The sequence below is a fragment of the Melospiza melodia genome, chromosome 4, assembly GCF_035770615.1.
Source record: "Melospiza melodia melodia isolate bMelMel2 chromosome 4, bMelMel2.pri, whole genome shotgun sequence".
Classification (NCBI taxonomy): domain Eukaryota; kingdom Metazoa; phylum Chordata; class Aves; order Passeriformes; family Passerellidae; genus Melospiza; species Melospiza melodia.
In genome coordinates, this window is record NC_086197.1 from 50,826,849 (window position 1) to 50,851,983 (window position 25,135).

The following is a 25,135-nucleotide window of genomic DNA, read 5'->3' on the forward strand; positions in this document are numbered from 1 at the left end:
AGAATAGGTTTCACTGGTCAGTCAGACAGATCATCAGTCTTTCCATAATCCAAGATGTACAGAGGAATCTGGCTGAAAGGTCAGATTCTGTTTGAATCTGACAGAGACTCTGTTTTTATTTCCCTTCTGATTTTTAATAGATACGCATTTTCACACACTTATTTAATCTTTCTACCATATCCCTATCCTTGGTCCAAAGTTCCAGAGGGAAAAAAATAGCTTTTTCAATGTGCAAAAACTCACATTAGAATGGAAGAGGAAAAAAAATTGCAAAGTCCAGGTAGCCTAAAAGTGAATATTTAAAGCAAATTTTGCTGGGCACAAACCTCGATGGATCCTGTGGAAACTATTTTTTTAGCAGTCTGGTCGCACTGGCACATAGGTCCAAAACTGTGTCATCTGAGATATTTTCTGTGTGAAAAATTAAATGCTGATTTTTTTCTTGGGAGTTTGAATTATTTAAATGAAACCCTATCACTCAAAATTCTGGCAATTTGTAGTGAGGCAGGAAACAAAAACCTTGCAAATCAGATAGGAAAATACATTCTTTCTAAATCCCAGCTAAACTCTAGTGTTTACTGGGCTAAAGTCTTGGAAACATTCCTTTAGGAAAGATAAATCTCTGTGGTTTGTGACTTGTCCTCATCTATGTTGTAACACGATGAGAGCATTGTAAGGTAATAAGCAGAGATATGCTAATACAGTGGTTAAATAATGCCTGACCTTCCCAAGGACTCTTGCACGGGAGTCTTTCTACCACTGAAAGTGCAGGTTGGGCTGATGGACAAGAGCACTGCTGTGTCTTCCACAGCCCTATTTCGCTACCAAGCCACAGAGAATATTTCATACCTGAGAAGCCTTCAGAAGGTTGCCTGATCCAATACCCCAGCCAAAGCTGGGCCAGTCTGGAGGATAAGATGACATTTAGGTCAACACCATCAAGGATGTGAGCTTCAATCAAAGTTGATGAGGGAGCCCTTGATCTGAAATCCAATCCGGCTGCCGAGAGGGTCTCCTGAAAAGCATTTTAATCAGTGCAAAGGCTCACATTGACTGCCGTGAGAGCTAGGTCAGACATCAGTTCAGTGAGACTGCCTGCCATAGTCAAATCACAAGATAATACAACTGAGCTTTTGTTGGCAGCATTCAAGGCGCCAGATTGTGTTCTCTCCTGTATTGGTGTTTGTCCAAAATAACTCCATTCACATCAATACAGCAATTCTCTACTTGTTCTGTGTAATTAAGAGAAGTATTTTTCCCACTAGGTTGGTGAAATCACTCAGCATTAGGGGTAGGGATAATCTGTTCATGTTCATCACTGTCATCATTAAAAGATTTAGGATCCTCTGCAGGACTGAACTTTTTTTGTGGGCTTCCATGTTGAAGTCATAAAAACATAAATGTTGCTATTAAGGACTTCTGAAAAATTAACCTCACCTGACTCTGCATTTCTACCCAGTTTGGGAATACCAAATTTTCACAGTCTGTCTCAATAACTGACACATATTGACTATGTGGGTCCTGACATCTCCTGGGAGCTGTACTGCAACAAAGATTTGAGCCTGTGCCCAACTCTGACTGATGTAGTAAGTACTGGAGACGTGGCAGAAGAGGTCTGTCCTTCCCATGTCTCCCATTACAGGTTTTATTCCCATGATATCATGTAGTGGATCTTATAAGCCAGAAGAAAAGAATTTACAAGCTTTAAAATCAGAAACTTCTGAGCAAATCCAGAATCACAAGCAGAGCTAACAGCAGAGTATCATAGCTAATGAATCCACTGTGACATCGGTCCCTGAGGAAATTTTTCCGTGTGACATTTTTCCCTGAGGAAAAATCTCAGAGGAATAGGGAAGAGAAGAGACCTGGAAATGTCAGAGGAAAATTTGGAGAAGTAAGAAAAAGGCAAAAATTCATTAAAATTTGATGTCAGATTTCTCAAATTCTACTACACGTGCTAGGAGTTAAGCATCATTGCTGCTATGGATGACAAAAGTGCTGAGCATTTTTAGCAGCACAGAATTTCAAAGTAATGCCTCTTTAAAAGAAGTCAATCACGCAAGAGGAGTTGCATGGTGTTGTGGTTTAACTCCAGCCAGCAACCAGGCACCACACAGCCGCTTGCTCAAAAACATAGCCTCACAACAGCCACTGTGAAGAAAATCAGCTCGACCCCCACTGAAACCAGCACACATAGATACCAATCTTCCTTTGCAATACAAGAGAAAGTTCTGTTATAATCTACAGACTAGATATTTTTGACTGTGAATTTTTGTCAAAAAGGAAAATATAGGATAGGAAAGGGTGGATAGTATGATGCAAAATGGAAGCACAACTGCAGCTGCAGCAGTGGGAGAGATGCTCAAGAACAGAGCAATCACATCCTCCCTGACTAAGACCCAACTCACCCAGACCTTATCTGAGCTGTCAGAGGTAAGCAAAGCAGGAGTCCCTGGGGTGTGAACAGTGTTACAGTGTTAACACAGGGACAAGTAGCTTCATTCATGGTGATTCATGTTTCTCCATGCAGTAACAGACATAACAAGATTGCTCTTGGATCTCATGTTTAAGTTTGTGAATATCCCTTTCCTCCAGATTAGTATGAACATCTCAGTGTAGGGATGCTTATAAACATCAACATACAGAGGATCCTGTAAACAAAATGCACAGGAAAGTTGTGCTCCTTAATATTTCATGAGCACTGTTTAAGCATCAGCTGTAAATCGATGGCAGAAGCCAAGGTTTTGTAAAACTTTTCTTTTTAGGACATATGCATCAGGTGGTTACGTTTCACCTGGGTCACAAGACAGTAAATACCCTACTTAACACAAGTCACAGCCAGTTTCTCAAGTTTTGAGGTGATTTTTTATCTTGCTATTTGTTTTGCATCAGGGCCAAATTCTTGTTCAAATCTCATTGCATTTCTTAAAATGTTCCTAGGACATCATGTGTTGGTATAATCCTATGATTGCTTGGACCACTCCTTAAAACATGAAAAATAGCTAATAATCCATAATATAAACTAAAATTCCTTATGCGTGAAAAAAAGTCTGGGCACCAGCAGAAGAATAAACCTGCCATTCATTGTGTGAATTATTTTCCAACTCAAGATCTAAAGTTTATCACTGGTTAAGCCTTGAAGTAGATCTGTTATGTGCATTAGTGGGTAATAAGTGCCTTCTAGTTTTTCAGGGTCAAACTACTTTGGTCCTGATTTTCAAACATTCTGCCTAGCTGAAATATTCATGTTCATCTGGAATTTCAAAGACTGACAAAAAGTCAGGCTTAGGGCTTTGACAGTAAGATGCAAAATAATGACCACTTATTTGAACCCTCTTCTACTTGATTAATTTGAGATGACAGGAGAGCCAGTGGCAGAACCTGGAGCTGAACCTGAGTGAGCAGATTTCATAATCTTATGATGCAATACTTTTCTCACATAGTGCATCTACTTCCTTGCTGAGGTTTTAGGGTTGTATCATAGCTTTGCTGATCAATTGGTCAGCGACATTTCTATTTAAAACAACACACTGTCATTGTCTACTCTTCAATCATTGAATCAGACTGTTGAAACTTCATATTTCCAACTAGTATAATTGAGTGAAGAATCAAGCACACAATTTCCAACTCTCTCTGACTTCTTCCATCTACTTTGGCTCAGACATTAGAGCTCTTCTGGAAGCTCCATAAGTTTCAGGCACTTGTGTGAGGTTGTCCTTGCTTTGTTGGTTTTAGTGTTATAATGACCCTCTAATTAGGAATTTATTTTACATTACAGTAGTAGAAGGGTGCTTAAAAAAACTGTGGAAGAGAGATGCTCTTTATTTAACTCTTTACAGATGTCACATTAGTCATATAAGGTAAAAAATGTATCTCCTGGCTTTACTCTGAGTTATAGCAAATGGCTTTGACCCACATCGTCATAAATTAGTATGTAAGCAGAAACTTATACAACTACACCTTACAAATATATTGAAAATCAGACCTCTGACATGTAACAACTCTATCTATCCTCTGTGATACCCTTTTGTGACTCTCAATTATACCCATGGACATAATGATCAAATTACCCCAAAATTTTCAGTGATAGTTAAGCTTATCTACTTAATTGTAAATAAGAGGATTTGCTTTTCACACTTATACAATTTCATTCATGTCTGAATTGTATGCTCTGCTTACACTGCAGAAGTGGCTAAACAATAATCCTTAGAAGTATTGTGTTGCCACATTACTTTTTTATTGCATAATTGAGGGCTTGACTCTACACCTCTGAATTTAAAAACCATGTTATTACCATAGCACTACCACAGAAAATGTTCACAGCTCATGCTGTGAACAGTCTTCTTGCTTTCCCGCATCAAAGGACTCATATAAAATACATTGTTCTCTATCAGTAGGTCTTCTGTCTAGTTTCTGGAATAAGCATGATTAAGAACTATCTGCTTTGCAGAGAGGATGAAGATAAAACTAAAGCAGCAGAGCTTTCTCTCATGTTTCTTTAGTGCCATGAAACAACTTGCCTGGCATCTGCTGTCTACTCATTCCCTACCTGCCCCAAAGTAGCAGAAACCGTCTGCAGGTTTCCCTGCAGCTGGGCATTATGTGATCCTTCGTTCCACGCAGCCTGCTCCAGGCCAAGGTTATTATCAGTCCCTGCATCTGCAAGGGAGAAGGTGGCCCCAAGAGAATGGCTGCTTTGACTCCCAGATTCTGTGTAACCCATGTTTTGTGGTTTTGAGGAATTTAGTGGAGAGGGATCGGGTCTGCTCTCCTCCATGCACCTACTCAGTTGGAGAACCAAACCAGTGCAAGAGTTTAGGAAGGGCAGACAAATTGCTTTTCCCAGAATTTTCTTATTTATAAGACAACACTGAAAAAACTAACATTTGGTCTATTTGCTGTACAGCTCAGAGCATTTCTTAACAGGTGAGACTAAATCCAGTCAATACCTATTCTGTAAAGTGACGGTGCTTGCATCCTGTGCTGCCAAAGGATCAGTTTACCAAATCAATTGTCCTGGCAGTTCAGGAGAGAATTACCAATGCTTTCAATGATTAGTTTATCTTCCTGTTTAGTGTCCAGTTACACTTAGAGCATAAAGTTTCCTCAGTAGCAATTTCACTACCTACATATATTCCAGTATTGCCCTTAATATTTGGCATGCTTTTGCTGCAGGAACTTGGTTCTGGTTTAAATGGAAGACACAAAATGTTAGCTCAGATAAAAGCCCACTGAAGACAGGGAGCAGAAATCAGTCTCAAATTTGGCCTATGGTCTGTGGTAACAAGGAAGAGGGCCACAAAACTAATTGTTGATATATGTGCTTGCTAAATGGTATTTTTGCCTCAAAGCATACTTGAATCTTAGAAGAATGCAACTATTTCAGCTTTCTTGGATGATATGCCAATGGTATCGCCTGCAGCTAATATGGATCATATCTTTCTTTTAGTTATTCCAGCACAATTTTATTGATTCAATGTGTCTCTCCTATCATGTTCATTAAGAAGAAACATCACAGATTCTCGATGATAGCTTTTTGAACCAAATCCTTAGCAGTGGAAAACTAGGATGAACTGCCTGAATACCCAAGTAAACCTATAAACTGCAGATCTTGCTGTGTACCTGCAGTGTCTTGCTATTTCTTTGTAGTTATGCCATTGTAGCTTGAGAACAGTAACCATGATAAGAAAATGGACATTCCTGTTCACTCAACCACATGGCACAAAACTCACTCTATCATATTTTCGGTGATCAAAAATGGACAAGGCTGGGCAGACATTTATATTCTACAGCAATAAGAGGGCAAAATAGAATTGCATTGCTTAATAGCTATATCATACATAATATGTACACTGTATAAAAACACACATGCAAAGTGATAAATTAATTGCAGATGAAGTACAATAAGCTCAGCCTCCTGAGAGTTAGACAGTAATATACAACTACACCACCACCACCACAGTCTCCAGGCCATGAATCCACCATCCACATCCAATACAATTCAAAGTTTCTTAAATAATTATGCCAAATTGTAATGCAAACATTAAGTGTATAGAACATAAATGGAAACATAAAGTGTACAGAAGGAGGAACAAGGAAAATAATTGACCTATCTACCCTAAGGCTCTTCCAAAGATTAGAGAGAAAAGCCCTAGGACTGGCATATTATATGCTTTGTATTTTATCTTTTTACTGGTTGTTTGCATCAATTTTGTCACTGGATGACTTAGAGCACCCTTAGTTTTGATGGATGCAGGTGGTGGCATGTGCATGGACCCTTAGTAAATAATATTACCAATGTGGGTTGCTTGAAGTGGCTCTGCTATCAAGACTTCTGTCTTAATTTGAAAATACATCTATGTGATTAAATAATGTCTTAGAGCTAGATTAATTTGTCTTCTTTGATTTTCATGGCGTTCTAATTAAAACTCCAAATACATAATTATATGAACCAGAACAGTGAGCAACTTGCTTTCCCTCATTACAACTTTAAGCACGGTGGAGATGCAGGGAGGTAATCATTTCACACAGAGGAGCGCTGCAGGAGACTGTGGGTTTACCCATAGCAGTTGAGCACCCCAGGACTCAAGACCCCCAGATGTGCAGTTTTGGAATACCTGCACCTGTTCTGGTCACAGAGGAGCAGGGACATCACCATCACGGTCACAACAGCTTTTGCCTATGGATAAACAGGTAGCCTATGGGGTAGGTCTATAAGAAGTTATAAGAGAAATGTAAATAGTGGTCGGGCTGTTTCCTGAAGAGTACTGAGCAGAGGAAAAAAATAGCAGCAATTACCAGAAATGTGAAGGGCTTCAGAGGCACTGGCTGAGTGATGGTATGAAGAGAGACGTGCATAAATATTTGCAAGGGCTTAACACTTAGTGGAGTGTGGAATTACTTATCTAGGAACAACAGGACGATAAAGTAGCCCTGTAAATGTGATACAGAGCAGTGCCCCAGCATGGAATGTACAGCTATGTTGTTCAGAAAAAACAGACACCAGAAACAAGAGCTGCTCCTGGAACATGATGTTTGGCTTGATCAGGATAAATTTTACCACATCCTAGTGAGGAAGAGGAGTTTCAAGAGGGAACAACAGTTGCAGCTTCAAAATTCCCCAATATACCTATCACGTCTCATCAGAAAGATCACCCAGGAAAACCACAGCACTAGAAACCTCAGAGACTCATTGCATTCTCTCTTGCAGGGTTTTTCCCACATACTGTGGGGGATCCTGTGCTGCATGCTCACCTGAAATGCCCTCATTTTTCTCTTGAATAGCAATAGAGAATTAAGAGCATGCTGGTGTACAGAGGCAGGGGAAAGGGTAATGTGAAGAAGCATAGGAAATGCTTTGAGTCTATTTCCTAGAGAGTATGTAGAGTTTTAAGGTCTTTCCATATGGAGATGGCAGAGGAGACTAAGAAGATAGCAAAAGAAAGGAAAATATGCCCATGCATCCCATTTTGCATGAAACAACAGGGATTTTTTTATCTTAATGGGTGAAGGATTAAGATGATCTTTCCTTATTCTGCATGTATCTTTCAAAAAGATAGTGTTATACTGTTAATTTACTTTCTCCAGAGAGAAAGATTAAATAAAACACCAAAGAAAAACAACAACAGCAAACCAAACAAAAACCAAAACAATTCTGTAAAATGGGGATTATAGAAACTGAATCCAGAATGCTTACACTCTCTCAGCACATTAATTCAAAACCTTGTAAATCTAAGAGTGTTAATGGAGATACTTCTCACTCACACCCTATATAAATGTGGAACCAAAAATGTCAGGAGAAAGACAAATATTTGTCTCTATCACCAGCTGATAAAGAGTGAAAAAAAAGACATATGGCACAATGAGGCACAGTGCCCTCTGGGGACTGCTTAGTACTTTCCACAGGCATCAGCAGCAGTATATTGAGCCATTGTGCAAATGCAGCCATTGTTATAACACACACGGTCCTTTATGTGATCCAAAGGCATGAGATTGACATGAACATTTTTGCTCATTCAATGTGGTGATGAAAGCTCCCGCCTACAATAATGATCCACTGATTTCTTAAGGAATGTTCTAAGGATGAGAAAAATTCAAAGACATTTATAAATTATACAAAATCTCATGAAAGGTTTCTGGGGTTTTTTTCCCTTACGTTTTTTCTTTGAAAGGTAGGGTTTCTTTTTAGAGGTACTTCTTAATAGGAAACTGCTGAATACCCCATCCTCTTTCTCATTCAGGTCCTTGGAATGAGTCATCTTCAGCTCAGCTTTCCTTCCTTTCTTGTTCCTGAGCCATTCAGAAATGCTGCTGTTTCTGCCTTCTCTGTATTATCTTATCCAGGGAGACCCTTTGTATCTAAGAACCTTCCAATCACTAAAAATAGGCTTCCTTTTTCCTCTCTTTCCCTCTCTCCATTTTAAGACCTCCAGTTGGTGCCTTTCTTCATTTTGACTGCAACATTTGAAACGACAGGATTTAACTTGTTGGCTATCTGTCCTGAGCTGAGTGCCTGGCTCTGCTGAGCTCTATTCAATGGTGTCACTCAAGTATTTTCTTTGTAATCATAGAATCATTGCAGAATCATAGAATGGTTGGGGCTGGAAGGGACCTTAAAGAGCATCTAGTTCCAGCCCCCTGCCATGGGCAGGGACACCAGATCAAGTTGCTCAGAGCCCCATGCAACCTGGCCTTGAACACTGCAGATTCTGCTCCTCGCACCAGCCACAAACCCCCTTGAAGTTAGCATGGCAACCCAGTTATGTCCACGAAAACCTAGCCCAGCTCTCAGCCAATATTTCAGATTTTCCACTGGCTGTGTTTTACTGGGTGGGGAGAGGGGAGAAGGGTGACAGAATGAAGCTCCTGCTATGTCTCCCACTGCTATAAATACCATTCAGTGCAATACCGAGCAGGTTTTACTTCTTTTTCGTAAGGCACAAAACTATGAGATCACAGCTATTTTGTATGAAAGTCTGGCCAGAGAGGTGAACTTTGCTGTTGGCAATATCAGCATTCAGCTTTCTCCTACTTTTATCTCATTCACCAGTGAAATAACCTAGTAGGGAAGTCCATAAGTGTCATGGTTTGATGCTGGCACAATGCCAGTGCCCCCATGAAAATGCCTTCTCCCTGGTGTCTACTGTGAGATGGGACCAGAAATAGAGCAAAGCAGGCTCCAGCTTAGAAATAGAAGGAAAAAAAAAACCCTTTATTAACTTACAATATATAAAAGGAACAAACAGAAAGAATGAAAACCTTCCAAACATTCCTTCTCCTCCCAACCAAGTTCCCAATACATCACAGTAAGACAAAACCTTGGATCTCAATTCAGCTGCCACCCCTCCGATCGCCAACTTCCAGTCCATCACCACCCTTCAGATAATCAATTCTCAGTTCATCAAGAGGAGAGGAGTCCCTCTTGTGCCACAGGCTTCCTCAGGAAACACAGTTGAAACCTTGTGTGCTTCCATGTCATTCATGGCACCACCCGGAGAACATTTGCTGTTGTGACATCTTCCTTCCATGCCCAGTGCTCTCACCACTGCACATGGACCAGAGCTGCTTCTTTTAAGGATGCTTTGTCCAGTTCCAAACAAGAGCACAGTCTCTCACTTTTGGGACACCTGTGCCCCCCAAATTTCACCCCCTGGGGCCGAGGGATCTCAAGAACAGAGATCTTCTCCTCCACTGAAGATCGAGGGCACCAACCACCCTCCTCACCCGTCACCTCTGTTCACATACTCCTTCACATAACAACACTGAACTCTCTTGGCTCCGAGCCATTGCCTCCCCCCAAATGCAGTCTCTGTGTCACAGGAAAAATGGTTCTGTCCATGGCTATACAAGAAAGTCCAGCCAAAGGCCACTCCATCACCTCGTCCCACCTAAGATTCTTCTCCACTTCCCTCGTGGCCCATTTCCTCTTATCTCATCTCTATCTCTCTTCTCATTCAGCTCCAGGAGGATTAGCATTTGTAAGGTTTCCATCATCCAAGAAAAGGGTTAAAAATCTCAGGCTCTGCCTGTCCAGAACTCCCACGGCTGCCTTGCTGGGCACCTTCTCGCCGCACCCTCCCCTTGTCCTTCTCAGCCGGCCTGCTATAAAATTTCAAGGTGGCACAGGCACAGACACCGGCGCTCGGTCTCTCTCTCTGTCTCTCTCTCTGACTCTCTCTCTCTCTGTCTCTCTCTCTCTCTCCTGCGGGGGGGAGAGTGGCTGCCCGATGTCTCTTGGTGCCCCTCCACCCTGCCATCCTCAGGGCCCAGGCCCACCTCACCCGGCCGCATGGCTTCCCCGCCCCCGCCCAGCCAGCAGCTGGAATGCTTTCCCCACCGGAACCCAAGAGAGGTTTTCCCTGGAGTTCTCTGCTTTTAACCCCCGTGTTCTCAGAGGCGTATCCATGTCCCCAGTGGCCACACCAGGTGCCAATATTCAAATCTGAGCATCTATTGGCTTGACCACAGCATCCCAAAACAACTCACTTCCTCTCAAACCACGACAATAAGAAAAATAAATTCAGGCTCAATTCCTCTGCTGGTACAAATTGATATTATTCATAGCACTTAACATCAGTAAAGGTCAACCTCTTTTGGTAAAACTTTAATGCTTGATCTCATTTTCTTTCTTCTTCCTCCCCTCCCCCGGCTTTTTTTTTCCCCCCGAAGGCCTCCCTTCAAAATGCAGTTGCTGAGATCATATTCTTTGCCTATGAATTGCCCACTGTCAGTTCCTCCTGTCTTCTTTGATTTACTCGTCAGACTCCCTTGGCTTCAGGACGTGAAGGTCAGGCTTTTTGTATGCAGTTTGAAAGCTCTCCACAGGCTGATCTTTCTGCCTACCTGCCCTTATAAAGCCTGCACTGTCAGAGGGTGCTTGAGTTCCCACTCTTTATGAATAGAAGCAAGCAGAAGAACCCATTGCCCCCTGCTCTTTGGTGACCTCCAAATGAACAATGAACCAAGTCAAATTAACCAACCAAACCAAACATCAAACCCAACAGGTCACCAAACAAATTGCAGGCTTTCCATAAGGGTTCATTGCGGTCTGTGAACCTGTGAACTATTTCTAAGCATGAAATACGCTGAAATACCAAACCTATGGCAAAACTGGCCTAAGTGAGTTCAATACAGTGCAGAGCAATCTTGATAATGTATGGCAGAAATGCCAGCGAACTATCCATTTTCAGCAGATTTTCCCTTTTTATTCCTGAAAATCAAAGCAAAATTCAGAAGATACGAGCTTGTGCAAACCAGAACCAGAAGAGAAGCTTTACTGTGCCCACAGACACCACACCAGCAAGAGCTGCAGATGCCCAAGCACAAACTCTCCATGCTTCCTCATGCCCTAGGAAGGACACCAGGCTATGTTCAAAGGACAGAGCTGGGCAAGCCCTTTCAAGTGCCAAAGAGCAGAGGGTCAGCATATCCATAGGATGCTGTGGAAGTTCACCTTTGTAAAGCTTCATCTGCCCCTGCTCTCTGGCCTTAAACCTGAGGCAATGGTACTGCCAGCTGTGTGTGCCAGGCTCCTGGCTGGGCCACAGGCCTGACTTCACATTACATGGAAATCAGGAGACTGGGAGGGAGTAGGGGAAGGAGAGGAGGAGGGAAGAACATGGCCCACTCAGTTCTTAGCCCTAAACAGGTTCTAGGCTAATACCCATACCATTAGACTTTCTTTCCTTCTAGATGAAGGTCATAGATTTAGAGCAATGAATGATTTATTAAAACCTCTTGTGAATGAGTCAGCTCAAATCTGTTCCCTTTTCTGTTCTGTCTGCTTCTTGCAAAGGCTCTGGCCTTGTTAATTGCCAGAGTTTTCCCCCTGCCCTCACTCTATTATAGATCATTTAACAGGCATGGAGAAAAATGTCATTTGGTTGCCCTTTAGCCGGAAAGTGACAATAAATTTAAAGCAGAGTTTGGGGATAAAGCAAAAACTAATTCTGAAGAATGACAGTATGTGTTAAGCATAAATCTGGAAGCTTAGCAGCTGAATTCTGAACCCATGCAATATTACACTGCCCTCTGTCATTAGCAAGCTGCCAAAATGACAGCAAACTGGATTATCTCCTTCATAATGTAGTCTGTTTCGCACAAAATAAATGACTGCTAACTTTTAACAATGTGCAGCACCATTTGAGTGAAACTGTGTTGTGACCAGAGGCAATCCTACATGGAATTACCTTGGAAAATGAAGCTGCAATTAATCTTTTCTAGCTACACGGTACCCTAGGTTATTGTTATCAAAACCATCTAATGAAGCACTGCATTATTTCCAGTTTCATACAAGCCTAACTCACTTGATGTTATTGGAGTAATAACACTTTTGACATGGAGCAGTACCAGAGGAAAGCAAGGCATATTCCACACATATTGCCTAGCACAACTGCATCATCATGGTTTCTCCCACTCAAAGGGTGTCTCCAACACACTTTCTAATCACCACCTTCCAAGAGATATTAAAAGTTTAATACTGGTGCTCTCAAACCAGAAGCTTATGCTGTCAACCAAACCAGCAAAAATACTTGTGCCAGAGGGAAATGATGACAGATCTTTAAACAGCTACTGTCTTTTGGTTTACAAAGTCTCTGCTTTACACTAAGTTATAAAGAAACTCTGTAGAGATCTGGTCTTCCAACTGATCATGAAACTGAGCATGAAAATCCAGCTGAAGTTTTTCCAGGGTTTAGCAGAACGGGACTCCTTTTCACTCTTTCAAGATGAAAGATTTAAGGAATCGTATTGTCAAGCCTAACTACAACATACTGCACATGTCTCTACTGAATTTCATCCTACTTTCTCCAGTCAGTTTTCATAGGGTGATGAGATAATTTTAAATTCCATTTCTCACCCTAACGCGCTGCAGATTTCCCAAATTTGTGTCTTAGATCAACCATACACCATCACTACCAACCTTCAACATCACTACTGAAGACACTGAGTTATGCTGGAGTCAGAACAGCCTCAGCTGTTCCCCCTTCAGGGCATCCTTCCACCTGGCAGTGACTGTGCCACCAAACTGCCCCTTCAAAGCCTCATTTCTCTAGCTAGTGAGAGATGGCACCAGAAATGGTGCAGATCCTCAGCAGCCCTGAAGGGGGGGGTGGCGGGGGAGGGTCCCAGGTATGGATGTTGGCTGAACCTTGGAGAGCATCTCAGTTGGAACCTTCATGGATCACCTGGGTCTGTGAAAAAGTGAGGCAGAAGGATGGACAACACTGTAGCTCAGTCACTCTACCTTGTGTTGTGTCCATCTATGGGAAGCCTCCTAAATGTTAAAAGGCCTGGTGTTTTCTCCATGGGAACAGGCCCAGTAAGCAAGTTCTCCAAAGGCAACCACCAACTGTGGGTGTTTTACCTTTCTGAGAGAATGAAGGCAGTTTTTTTGCACAGGAACTGGGTGTGTCATTCTAGGCAAGCCCAGGCAGGTGGGCCATGTTGCATGTTCACCTGCCTTTTTAGCCCTTCCCTGCAGGCTGAGCCCAAACACATGTGGGCAGCCTATCACAGCATCAGCCAGGCCACAACTGCCTCCAGATTTGGAAGCAGCAGGCTTCTGCCAACCAAGCACATGTTTCCAGCAAGCTGGCCTCTTCAGCAAGGCTGGCATTTTGCTAATTTTCTGTGTGCATGTATGCATCTCCACATGAGCACTCAGCTTGCTTGGCTGCATCCAAACCACCAGCACCTTGGAGGAGTCACAAGGGAGAGGCTGCCCACCTCACTGCCAGCTGATTCATTAGTCCTGACTGTGTGTGACCCCTAAATAAGAATTCATCATGCAGCAGAGCTGACATGATCTCAGAGGGGATACAGACACCCAGAGTCAGCCAGAGGCGTTCTTCCTAATGCTATCGCAGTTTTAGAAGAAACACCTGACTACAGAAGAAAATACTCCAGATCCCAACTTTTTATGTTTTTGACTGGAATCTGAAATAAAACCTCCAAAGAGACTCTTATATGATCTAGATTAATATCTCTCATGTGCCTATTTAAATTATAAATCCTGGCGGATTAGAGGTGTGTGTGAACAGAGCTTGGGGCAATAGGGCTTTGTCTGTGGTGGTGGCACTAATAAAACAAAGAAGTCCAGATTTCAAAAGCAATCAGGTGTTTTATTAGGAGTTAATAATAGATCCCTGTGAACAAGTGGATTTGTGGCATCTTTCTGGATGTCAGTGAAAATACGGGTTTTTTACAAAAGGGCTGTCCTCTGTCCCTACTAAAGGTATTTCTGCTTTGCTAAAACTCCACAATGATACATCAGAAGATGTCACAACACAAGGCACTGAATTCAGAGGTGAGCATTGAGTGTTCATCCTCATGATAATAATCAATGTGTTGCTACATTTCCTCATGCTTGGGATAGGTCCTGCATTTTGCTGTACTCAGTGGGAAATTGCCAGTAAAATGGGGGTGATTTTGCTAAAAAGTATGCTGTGACTCCCCTCAGTTTTCCCTCAATACAGTACTGGTCATATGCATGTGCCTGAGTTTTCAGCAGAGGAATGGTTCTGTTACAACTGAGCTGCTGAGCCAGCACCTGAAATCATGGAAATTCTTTTCACCTATGTCATTTATTTAGTAAAGCTTCATTCACATCAGTGACTAAGAAGATATTTTTACTTTTGCTATTTGTCCTTGATCTGTTGAATATTTTTCTTCCAACTACCAGTCACCAAAAGGGCATGTGTCTTTATGAGTGCGTGCAGGACACTTTTGCCTAAATAATTGCCATGCTGCCTTGATGTCATTCATTTAAAAAAAAATTTAAAAGGATTCATTGATGCAGTTCAGAAGACTGAAGGGCCTAAAGACAGATGTGAAACCCAGCAAGATTATAGTCTAAGCTCATGAAAATGTTCTTCATGCATATTTCATATACAAGAAATTTTCCATTTCTTTTTCCCTGCTCATCTCCCAGTAGTCACCCAAGAAATGCATGCTATTCACTGAAGTAGAACCTACATTTTTTTAATGTCAGCTGCTGGTTTGATGACAGAGAGTTGGGATAATTCCTAGAGACTGCTATAGCCCTGAAAAGCTGAAAGGTTGAACTGCTGGAGTCTAAGCTACAAATTTGGGGTGTTCTAACTAAAATGCCAAGCGCCTCATGTCTACTGTGAAATAAATAGCAAGGTGACATCTGGATCACATGTGCGCGCACACACACACACTCACACAAAAGAGTTGGTGATAGTAGCAGAGCATTCCTTGGTCAACACAGGGCTTCACCACTTTGACATGACAACAAATTAAGGATCTGTGCAGGGAAAAGTGCCCCTTAGAAGCTTGTTCTTCCAGGATTAATTGGATATTAGTTTTCTCTTTGTACCAGGAGACTAGAGAATTGCATCACGGGGCATACTGAAGAGTTTCTGAAGAGGAAGTGAGTCAAAGTTTGTTATTTTCAGTGCAGCCAGGACTGTGTTTTCTGCCACTTCTCGGGGATGTTGATTTACCCAGCATAGCTGTGCTACAGGAATCGCAGCCAGGATCAAGAGCAATCATCTCAATTGCGACATCCCAGCAAGAAGCTTGTTCCAACAAGTAGCTATTTTGAGAAAAGAAGAAAAAACAACAGAAGCTGGCAAAAAAAGCTGCAAAGGGCTGCATTGCATGTGGATGCTTCCTACTGCCCCCCAGACCTTGCAGACCTGGATTCACTGTCCAGACTCCTGCTGCCTCTGCTCTGCCAATACAACTTCTCTGTCTCTGAGTCTCTCCTGAACACCCACAGTCTTTCTTAACTCTGTCTCTCTGTTCTTCCTGATCCATGGTTCCCATCCGGCTGCTGGCACTCCCATGCACTGTTCCTGCACAGTGTAGTTGCAGGGAGGTCCAGTTTTCCCTGCGCTGTTTGTTCCCTAATGCCTCAACATCCAGCTGCACTGAGGGGTACTGCACCATGGACCTCAGGCAACACTGCCTGCCTGTCATTACTTACAAGATCTGAAATACTCATGTAGGGCTTAACTTGCCACTGCCAGGCATCTCCTTAAGTAATTTACATCTGCGCAAACATCAGGAAATGCAGTGGCTGTGATGTGGGACCAAAAGTGAGTAGCTGTAAATTGACAAGGGCTATTTGTCATACTGCCTCCAAGTATTTCCTGTGTCACAGCTATTTTTATTTCTTCACAAATAAAGACTATAGACTTCACTTTGCTCCTGCTCGCATCAGACTTGACTCAAGGCTCTGTCAAGGAGAATGACATGAGAAAACTTGCCTCAGCACAGGTTGGAAACTGTACCCTACATTCTGCACAGTTTTGAAATTATCACAAAATATATGTTGGTGCTGGAGTAGTAATCAGCATAAGAAACTAACATGATATTAATAATCTCTTGTAGACAGATTGTGAAAACAGACTATTATCTTGAATATTTCAGAAAGATTGGATTCCAGGTTCAGGGTTGGCTTTTCTTCTTCTTCTTCTTCTTTTTTTTTTTCCTTTTCATTTACTCATTTAATGCTATCTAACATCAAAGGAAATACTTTCAAGCATTATCCCAAACAAATCTCTGCAGCTGAGGCACAGCAGACGTCAGACAGTGCAAAGTGCAGTAGCCTTGAAAGTGTTTGAGCCATCTGGACCTTTGACATTAGCCTGAGGTTTGTTAAATCACCTACTTAGATATATGGCACAATGCTTTACACTGAAGCTTTCCACTGGCAATTGATGGCAAAATAATTTGTGTTTGTGATATTTATATGGAAGACTTTTAAAATATAAACAGGGAACATTTGGCTAGGACTAAGGAGAGTGTACTTGTGGAAGCACAATTTAACCTTTCTCTCAAAATCTCATAGTACATTTTAAACTTAAATTGAGAGATTTAGTAATTAGCATTTGCTTTGAGATCTCTAGACTGCATAGTACAAATGTGAAGACAGATAAAATCAGAATTATTGTTCCTTCATATAATAGGCTTCAGATTAGGCAAGCCTGGCTTACATTGAATTGCAGTGACCTGGAGCCCTTATCTACCTCCAACAATACAGCACAGCTCTGACTAATAAAGGTTTCTCAAACTCAGGCATCAAGTACTTGTTGAGACAATGATAAAGAGGGCGCCAGGACATGCCTCAGATATACCAGGATCTTTGAGTCGCAGGAAGGGATAGCAGAGTGTTAGTGACTTGGGTTTATAGTCCTATGGTTACATTCACCTGCTCAAGCAATATTCTTCCTTTCTCCAAATGACAAGTGGCCTTTTGTCAACTACTGACCACAGGAAGAAAAACATCTCAAAGCAGGAACCCAAAAGAAAAATAGAATATTTTCAATCAGTGCTTTGGGAACTTGGCTGGAAAAAAGTTCAGTGAACACTCCCAGGACTGAAAGATGTCACATGAAAATCAGCTAGTTCTGTCTCTTACAGATAAAAGGGATTCTTCTTCCTCACCAAGGTGATTTACTGGTCTTTAGAGATTTGCAGTCAATAGAAAATTGCTTTCTAGAACTGGCAGTTTTCTGGGAAAATACTTTATTCTAGTTAATTATTCTGTGTGTTCTCTGGAAACCTGGTGTGATATCGTGTCTGGCTATAGCTCTGGTTTTCTCTCTCTTGTGAAATACTGACACTGGCAATCACATCCACAGCACCAAGCAGCATTCCTGAGAGATTCATTCAGTTGTTCAGCCCAGGAGTTGACTCTCAGTCTCTTCCCTCTAGGACTGCAGCAATTGCATGACTGGTGGTTTTACCACTCTCCTTCCAGGTAATGGGTTATCTGCCCAGGTTGAGGGTCTGAGAAATTAAGCCTCAAGCAGATACATCAAGACAATCTGCCTGTGTGGTATTCACATATGCTTTGAACATATTCTCCGAACATATTCTCCTACCATTGAACAGAGAGAGAGAGAGACTTAATTCTCTTCCAGGATTTTCCTGAGGAGCTTGAGAAAGCTCAGAGAAGGGAATGATAAACAATTCTTATCTTCACTTGCTGCATCTGTTGTTTGGCACATGTGGAATGTGTTATGGAGATTGTTTACCAAAAGGTAGTTTCCTAAACTGGACACTGGTGATGGTGGTTTTGATTGATTCACCAATTAGGTCAAAGTTGTGTCGTGACTGTCTGTAAGGGTCACGGATTTTTCTTTAGTATAATATAGTATTAGTGTAGTATATAGTATAATATAGTATAGCGTAATAAAGCATTTGTTCAGCCTTATGAAATCATAGAGTCAAGGCTCTTTATTCCCCGGCTGGGGGTCGCCCTGCCACAATATGCCTGCACCCATTTTGTTGTGCCTTTAGCTGACTTTGTACTCAATGTTTTCTCCAGTCACCCCTTTGAACTTCCTGTTGATGCCTGAAGTGTCTGCATGTCAGGCATGTTTTCCAGCCACAGTGTCATTCTTCTTCCTGTACCTCTTTTTAAACTTTCTAGCTCCTTTGGATGGTGGGCACAGCATTGTTCAGTGCAGTAATGCAGTGGCAAGAGGAAGACAGCAGCAAATGAAGTGTCTTTGTGATAAAGCTAAAGTAACTAAACCAGCCTGCAGGTCTTTGCAGCAGTTGTTTCAGGTCTTGGCCTCTCCCAAAGTATTCTCAAGGAAACCACAACAGGGTAAGATGTTGACTTGGCTATTTATGTGACAGTCCTCAAAGTCCTGGTAACTAAGGGTCCATATTTGGGCTTATGCTTGGCCCTTCAGGCAGGATAGTCATAGCATCCAAGAGATGCCCAGGGAGTAATTGTATACTCCTTGTGCAAGGAGTATGCATATAATTATATATTCCCAAAGTGTGCAATGCTTGGTAATTATACTCAGTAGACTCAAAAATATCATTTAACACTTGTGCTGGTTTTTAAGGCAAAAATACTGGTGAATTTACTTTGTGATTATATGGTCCTTACCACATGGACTTGCTTCTAGTATTAGATACTTACTATGCCATGAAATGGTCAGCAATTGCTTTGCAGGCAAAGACTGCTTGGAAAACTGTTCTCTGCAAAATGGAGCATTATTTAAAAATCATTAACGTTTTTCACCACAGCATTTTTCCTAAGGAAAAATATACAAATCCTGCAATTCAACTTCAGCCTACTTTTTTCTGGAGACGTGTTGTGTTTCTGTTATTCTGAGAAAGCATAATGGTGTTGCTTTCAAACTTTTTTAATCAATGCTTCTCTCTATCCATTTTCCTCTTTAGGTCCTTCCCTCCTAAGCCAGAAATCAAAATTGAAAGCTTATTTTAATTTTAAGCAAATAATATCCCTGTTCCTCCTGAAGCCAATGGATGTGGCATAGTTCCCACTGACTTCCTGTAGTCCAAGTTCTGTTTTAGGGATTCTTGTCAAATGGATGGAATAACTCCACCAAGGTCAACAGGTTTTCACAGAAAATGCCTGGGCACAATAGCAACACAACCCATCCTAGTGGTAGGAGGATCTCTTCCAGCTTCTTCTGAGGCAGAATATCTACAGATGCCTGCACACACGCCAGAGTGGAGCTTGCAGTCCACAAGCTCTTTATATTTGCTAGCATGGTATGTTATTTTGTTAGATTGCTGGGCTGCAGCACAGAAACACAAATCAGCCCAACTCAGCTTGATTGAAACTTAAGGAAAATGTAGCCTGAAAGAAAAAAAGAGGTAACTCTAGTCGGAATATTCTATATCAAGACATATAGGGCTCTAACAGGAGTAATTTTTATGGCTCCTGATGTAAGGACTAAATTCCTATTTAGCTCTTCTGCTTTTGCTTGAGTTTTCTATTTCTTCCAAGGAGCACTGAAATATTTAAGTGGTGATTCATAACAATATGACACCAGTTAAGTTCTGAGACTGGAATTCACTTTTTCAGAGGACCAACAGAATGGCTACATATTACTGCATTGTCAAAATAAAGCTCAAAGGATACTGGGGTAAAGCACGTACCCCATTCTGGCTGCCTACACAGGGGAAAGTTTCACCCTAGTTTGCAAATCTTTGCCAGCATGGCATTCTTCAGGACAAACTGTACTCAAAAGCAATGTGAGCATGGAAGACATGACTCTCTTTGGCTTCTGTGGTCATGCTATCCATCTGGGCAAACAGGATCTGTTAATTTATGATGGCTCCTACCACATCTTTTTTTCAATCCTGGTGAAAGCAATGAGTGGTTTATGGAAGCCAAGACCAGACAGCTAAGGACAGCTTAGGTGGAAAAGGAAGATATGAACACAGCACCTGGGCCACAGAATTACTTGCTGGCTGGTAGGTGCAAACAAGTGATTTTAATAACTACAGTGCTGGACCACATGGTATAGTTCAAATGCTAAATGTCAGACTAAAAATGTTTTGGGGACTGGATTATTTAATAATAATAATAATAAAGTATTTCCCCTCTGAAAGCACATGCTTTCTTTAGCCATTTTCCTTTTGAGGAAAGGCACCCTTTTTCAGATGTTTCTCAGCTGACAAACTGCTACATCGCCTGCCTTAGAAAATGGATGCATCCTGCCTGTGCATACCTATGTCAGAAGAGTGAGTTTGAAAATACCTATCTCTACAAGAAGGACCTTCTGATCATAAGGCAATACAAAGATAGTTCAGGGGTTCAAAGCAACTATACCCCTCAGGCATCTTTGTTCAGGTCCAAGTACTATCATAATAATTTTCTCCTGGAACCTCTATTTTAATTGCTTGGGGACAAGCATTTTTTTGGGAACCCAGTATGGCCACAGAATGACTGCCCTCAAATGCTTGTTACCAGCTGAGATAAAACGTACGGTTTGGGGCACTGGTATTTTATAATACTACTAAAAATACTGTGTGAGCCTTTGGGTTTCAGTCTTTCCCATCCTGATTCTCTCTGCTCTCCCACAGAGAACAACGTGTACCCCTGTTTAACCAGCAAGAAAATCCAAAAAGCATCTCTGCAACCTCATCTAGCAGCAAAGACAGTAGATCTGCTCTGAAAATAGAAGCAGCAAAAGAGAAATGGGTTATGACTCACAGCTTAGCAGTGCTCTTGTTTATAATGGCATAAAACAAGGGTAACTCCCTTGACATTGGTTAAGTTAACACCCTTTCAAGTAGCCACATTTCTTGGGTCATTTTAGATCAATCTACACTCATTCATCATGATTCAGCTTTGATATTGGATTGACTCAACTGGTTTACAATTCAGTGAGGCTCCAATGCATCTGATCAATTAAGAGTAATGAGAGAAGCTGAGCTTATTTGTACAAGTGCAAATCATTGCTTGGGTGACGCAGGCCCTGCCCCATGCAGTCTGTGACTTCCCTGGAGAGAAGTTCCCCTGCAGTCACTAGATGGTATTAGTTTAAAACAAGTGGAAAAGAGTGGGAAGAAAGCTTGGGATGAACGAGAGTGTTTGTTGGTTTCTTGCATTTCCTTGGCATTACACAACAGAGTTTTTGCAGACATGGCTGGATTGTTTCCTGGAGGAACTTGCTGAGCACAAGGGTGGGCTGAGGACTTTGCTCGCCTGTTTGTTTTCCTCCAAAAAGCAGGAGGTTTCTCATTAAGAGTTTACAGGAAATGCAGTTATATAAAGGTGTCTCTGTTTTAGTGAAAAAATTTACTGGGGGAAAATGTTTCTCATCTGTACTTTCAGTTCCTGAAAAGAGATAAGAAAGGTGCCTGACCTCCTGTGGGAAGTTCCAAAGAGGACAATATCACATATGCAAAACAACCCCCAAAAAGTTTGGCAACAGACATAGGGCAATCAGAGGTACAAGAAAAGCTCTAAACAATGCCCCAGTTACTGAGCTATCTATTGTCATTGCCTATGTAAATGCTGATGGATGTATTCTGCTGATCCAACAGTGTGTTATTCTCAGGCCAGACCCCCCACTTAGATTTCTAGGCCACCCCACAGCAAGTAAGAGAAGTTATCAGACCTTGTTGATTGTCCACTGAGGAGTGGAAGTGAAAACAGGTAAACATCTGCTGTTCTTCACAGCAACATTACAGCACAGCTATGCAGTCCAACTAGCTCACTTCCACACAAACAAAATGTGGTGCCAGCATTTCCAGTATTATAAATCAAGGTCACAATCTAAGATGCTGTTAGAGATCCTATAAATAATGATAAGTATATGTGGGATGGGGGAAAAGATAATAAAAAAGATCCCACATGTGTGGGGATTTGTGCTGTTGCTCAAACAAAGGGATAGGATTCAACAGGCACAGCTGTTCCTTGCCTGTTGCTACCTCCGCCCATTCATTTTAAACAATATCCATATTTAATTGAGCAATCTCAATGATATTTTCTCAACTGCTTTTGAAAAGTCTGTTTGGTACATTTTCCTTGGCACATTTATCCTCCAGCTATTCATTTCCTTATTACTAAGGACCCTATCACTCACAGGAGGTCTAGATCTTGACTGCTCCTACATTCAGTAGATTTTAAAGCTGATGTGGCAGAATATTATTCATTGTGATATAATGGCATTTTTTTTAAGTAATGATAGTCAGCCTTTAAAGATGCATATGGGAAGTCAATGCCTAGGTTTTGTCCCCTTTGGAGCAGCAGTCAGCAGCAACCAAGCACCATGCAAGTGCTGTTCTGTGCCTGCCTCCACACCTCCTTTTGGGTTCATCTCTGTAGTAATTTGCAGAGGGGAGAAAACAGTAACTTTTGGCTTTCTCTGCACTTGACTACTGCACTGTGGAGCTGAAGCCTAAGAGAAAGGACATATGTGGTATCTACACAACTGTGTGCAGAGCAGACAGGAGCTGGGACAGCTTGTGACCCCCAAGGAGGGCCCTTGGCACAGGTTGCACATGCTGGATAAAGGGGCCTCAATCTAAGTCTGGGCTACATTGCACAGATCTGCTCTGACATCCTGGAGGAGCCATAGCGGGAGAAGGAGAGCCCATGGGGAATCAAACCCTCATATATCTTCATAACTTCTGGACGCTAAGTCTTGCTGCTAACCCACTTAAAAATCAGATATATGGGGAGTATGAAAGGCAAAGGAAGCCAACAACATCTGGGAAATGAAGCTGTTTTTACAGTTTAGGGTTGCTTTCATTTTTGCTAAAGCACTGTCAAGTCTGGTCTGTGATCCCAACTCTAGGCATCAGGGCACATTAAGTCCTGGGGTGGGCACTGCTCCCCAGCCAGCTCTTGGGAGGGAGGAAGGTGATGGGGACTGCTGAGATATCCCAGAAAAGGGAAAATCTGCTACCCAAAACATGTGGTGCAGACACCCCAACGTCACTGCAAGTAATCAGCCTGGATCATTCAAGCTCAGCTCCTGGCAGGTTACCAGCATTTGGGACTATCTGAGCAACAGGGGCTGGCAGACATTGCTGCCCCAAGGGCTCTGGCCCTGAAATGGGGAGGTTACAGAACACCAGCAAACAGGATGAATGAAGCATAAGATTAGCATAGATAAGTGCAAGAGATTGTCTAGTGCTCCTCAGAGGTGCATTGTCTGTTGAAACCAATTAAATTTTGCTCAACAGAGTGTACAATTTCAGGACTTGTTCTGGGATAACTGAATAAATTCAAACAATGGAAAGGAATCACATAGCAGTTGCAGACAATGTCAGCATGAAGGTAACAGACTCCTTTTATGTCTTTAGTCTCATTTATGGCTCTTTCCATCAATTTCAAAGCAGTTATCACCTCTTTGAAATTCAGTAGTGCTGAAGGTCATGGTCGGGCTGTGGTCAAGTAATAGGATAGAATTTTAAGGGGAATGAAGACATGAAGCAGTGGGACAGAACTGTTCTACCTGCTTTGCTTAATGCGTTTCTGCAGGCAATAGAAGTGGCTAATGCAGATCAGAGGTAGAGCAAACACTTAAAATCTGTAAATTAAATATTTATATTAAACATGCTTGTGTGCCATAAAGTATATAATTAAGAATTTCTTGCTAAAATTTATGGCTAGCAATTCTTAGATGTAATTGCTATGGCAGTGTTATGTTCTACTTGCAATACCATTACATTCCACTTAGTTTCCCAGGGAAAACTTACGAAATAATTTATTGCTACCTAGCTGAACACAGGAGAATAAATTGTTTTCACAAGGTGGATGTTTTTAATTACTCAGAACTAAATGCAGTGTCACTGACATTTATTTAATTTTGAAATGCCACATACTAGGAAAGCATAGGAGAAGTTACCTGATAGATTTTGTGCATGTCTGCAAAGGAAGACTCCTTCTCTTTTTAAAGGTCTAAAAACCCCCAAACCCCACTAATAATCCTAAAATAGGATTGTGCAATTAATCTAATTATGCACTAGACTCTGGAAAATCCTGAGAGTTTCCAGTTATGCTGTTTGGCTTTATCCTTCATCTTGGCTGAAACCTCTGAGGTCACTTTGAGTCTCTGTGACACCATGGATCTGATTCAGCAAAACACTTAAGTATACTCTCAGCCCAAGCACTTTGAGGACTTGCATCCTTGCTTGGCAGCACTTTTAAGCACTTACAGGATTTAAAGAGTATACTCAAGTCCCTTCAACTTCACTGAAGCATAAGATCTACTCAAGTATTTTGTTTAATGAAAGTAAAAGTGATTAAAATATCACCAATGCAAATGTATTTTTCACTGGTTTCCTCACTTCTTTTTCAAGTAGCCCAGATTATCAGACCTATTTGTTTGCACTCACTTTAAATGCAGAGCTGTGTGTGGGAACTCTACAATTAATTTCTCCAATCTGTTTGATTTTCCCTGCAGATGTAGGGTTCCCAACTTTTTTGGGAAGCACTGTGCTGCAAAGTATTTAGCACCATGCTGAAGTCAGAGCAGAGCTACAAGTCAGGTTTGCTGCATGTGACTGAAGCAGATGAGCAAGCTAAGCTCTGTTTCAGCCTTCTTAGGCAAGTTTTGTGCATCTTTGACTCTAATCTTGCAGGCCACATATAAAGAAATAATCTTCATTCTCTCAAATATATCCTTGAAGTTGGTGGAAGCAGTTGATGCACAGAAGGCTTGCAAGGACTGATCTTTATTTAAGCCAAGAGAAGAGAAAACAGTGCAAACACAATTTGAAGGGGATCACGTGCATCTGCCACTGGAGTTGATGGCAATTCATCACCAATTTCAGCTTCAGCAGGCACAGTGCTAAGGGCAGGGCTAGATCCTTTGCTGTCTGTGCCATCCACAAAACCCAGCAGAAAGATTGCTTTTCCCCCATTATCGTGGCA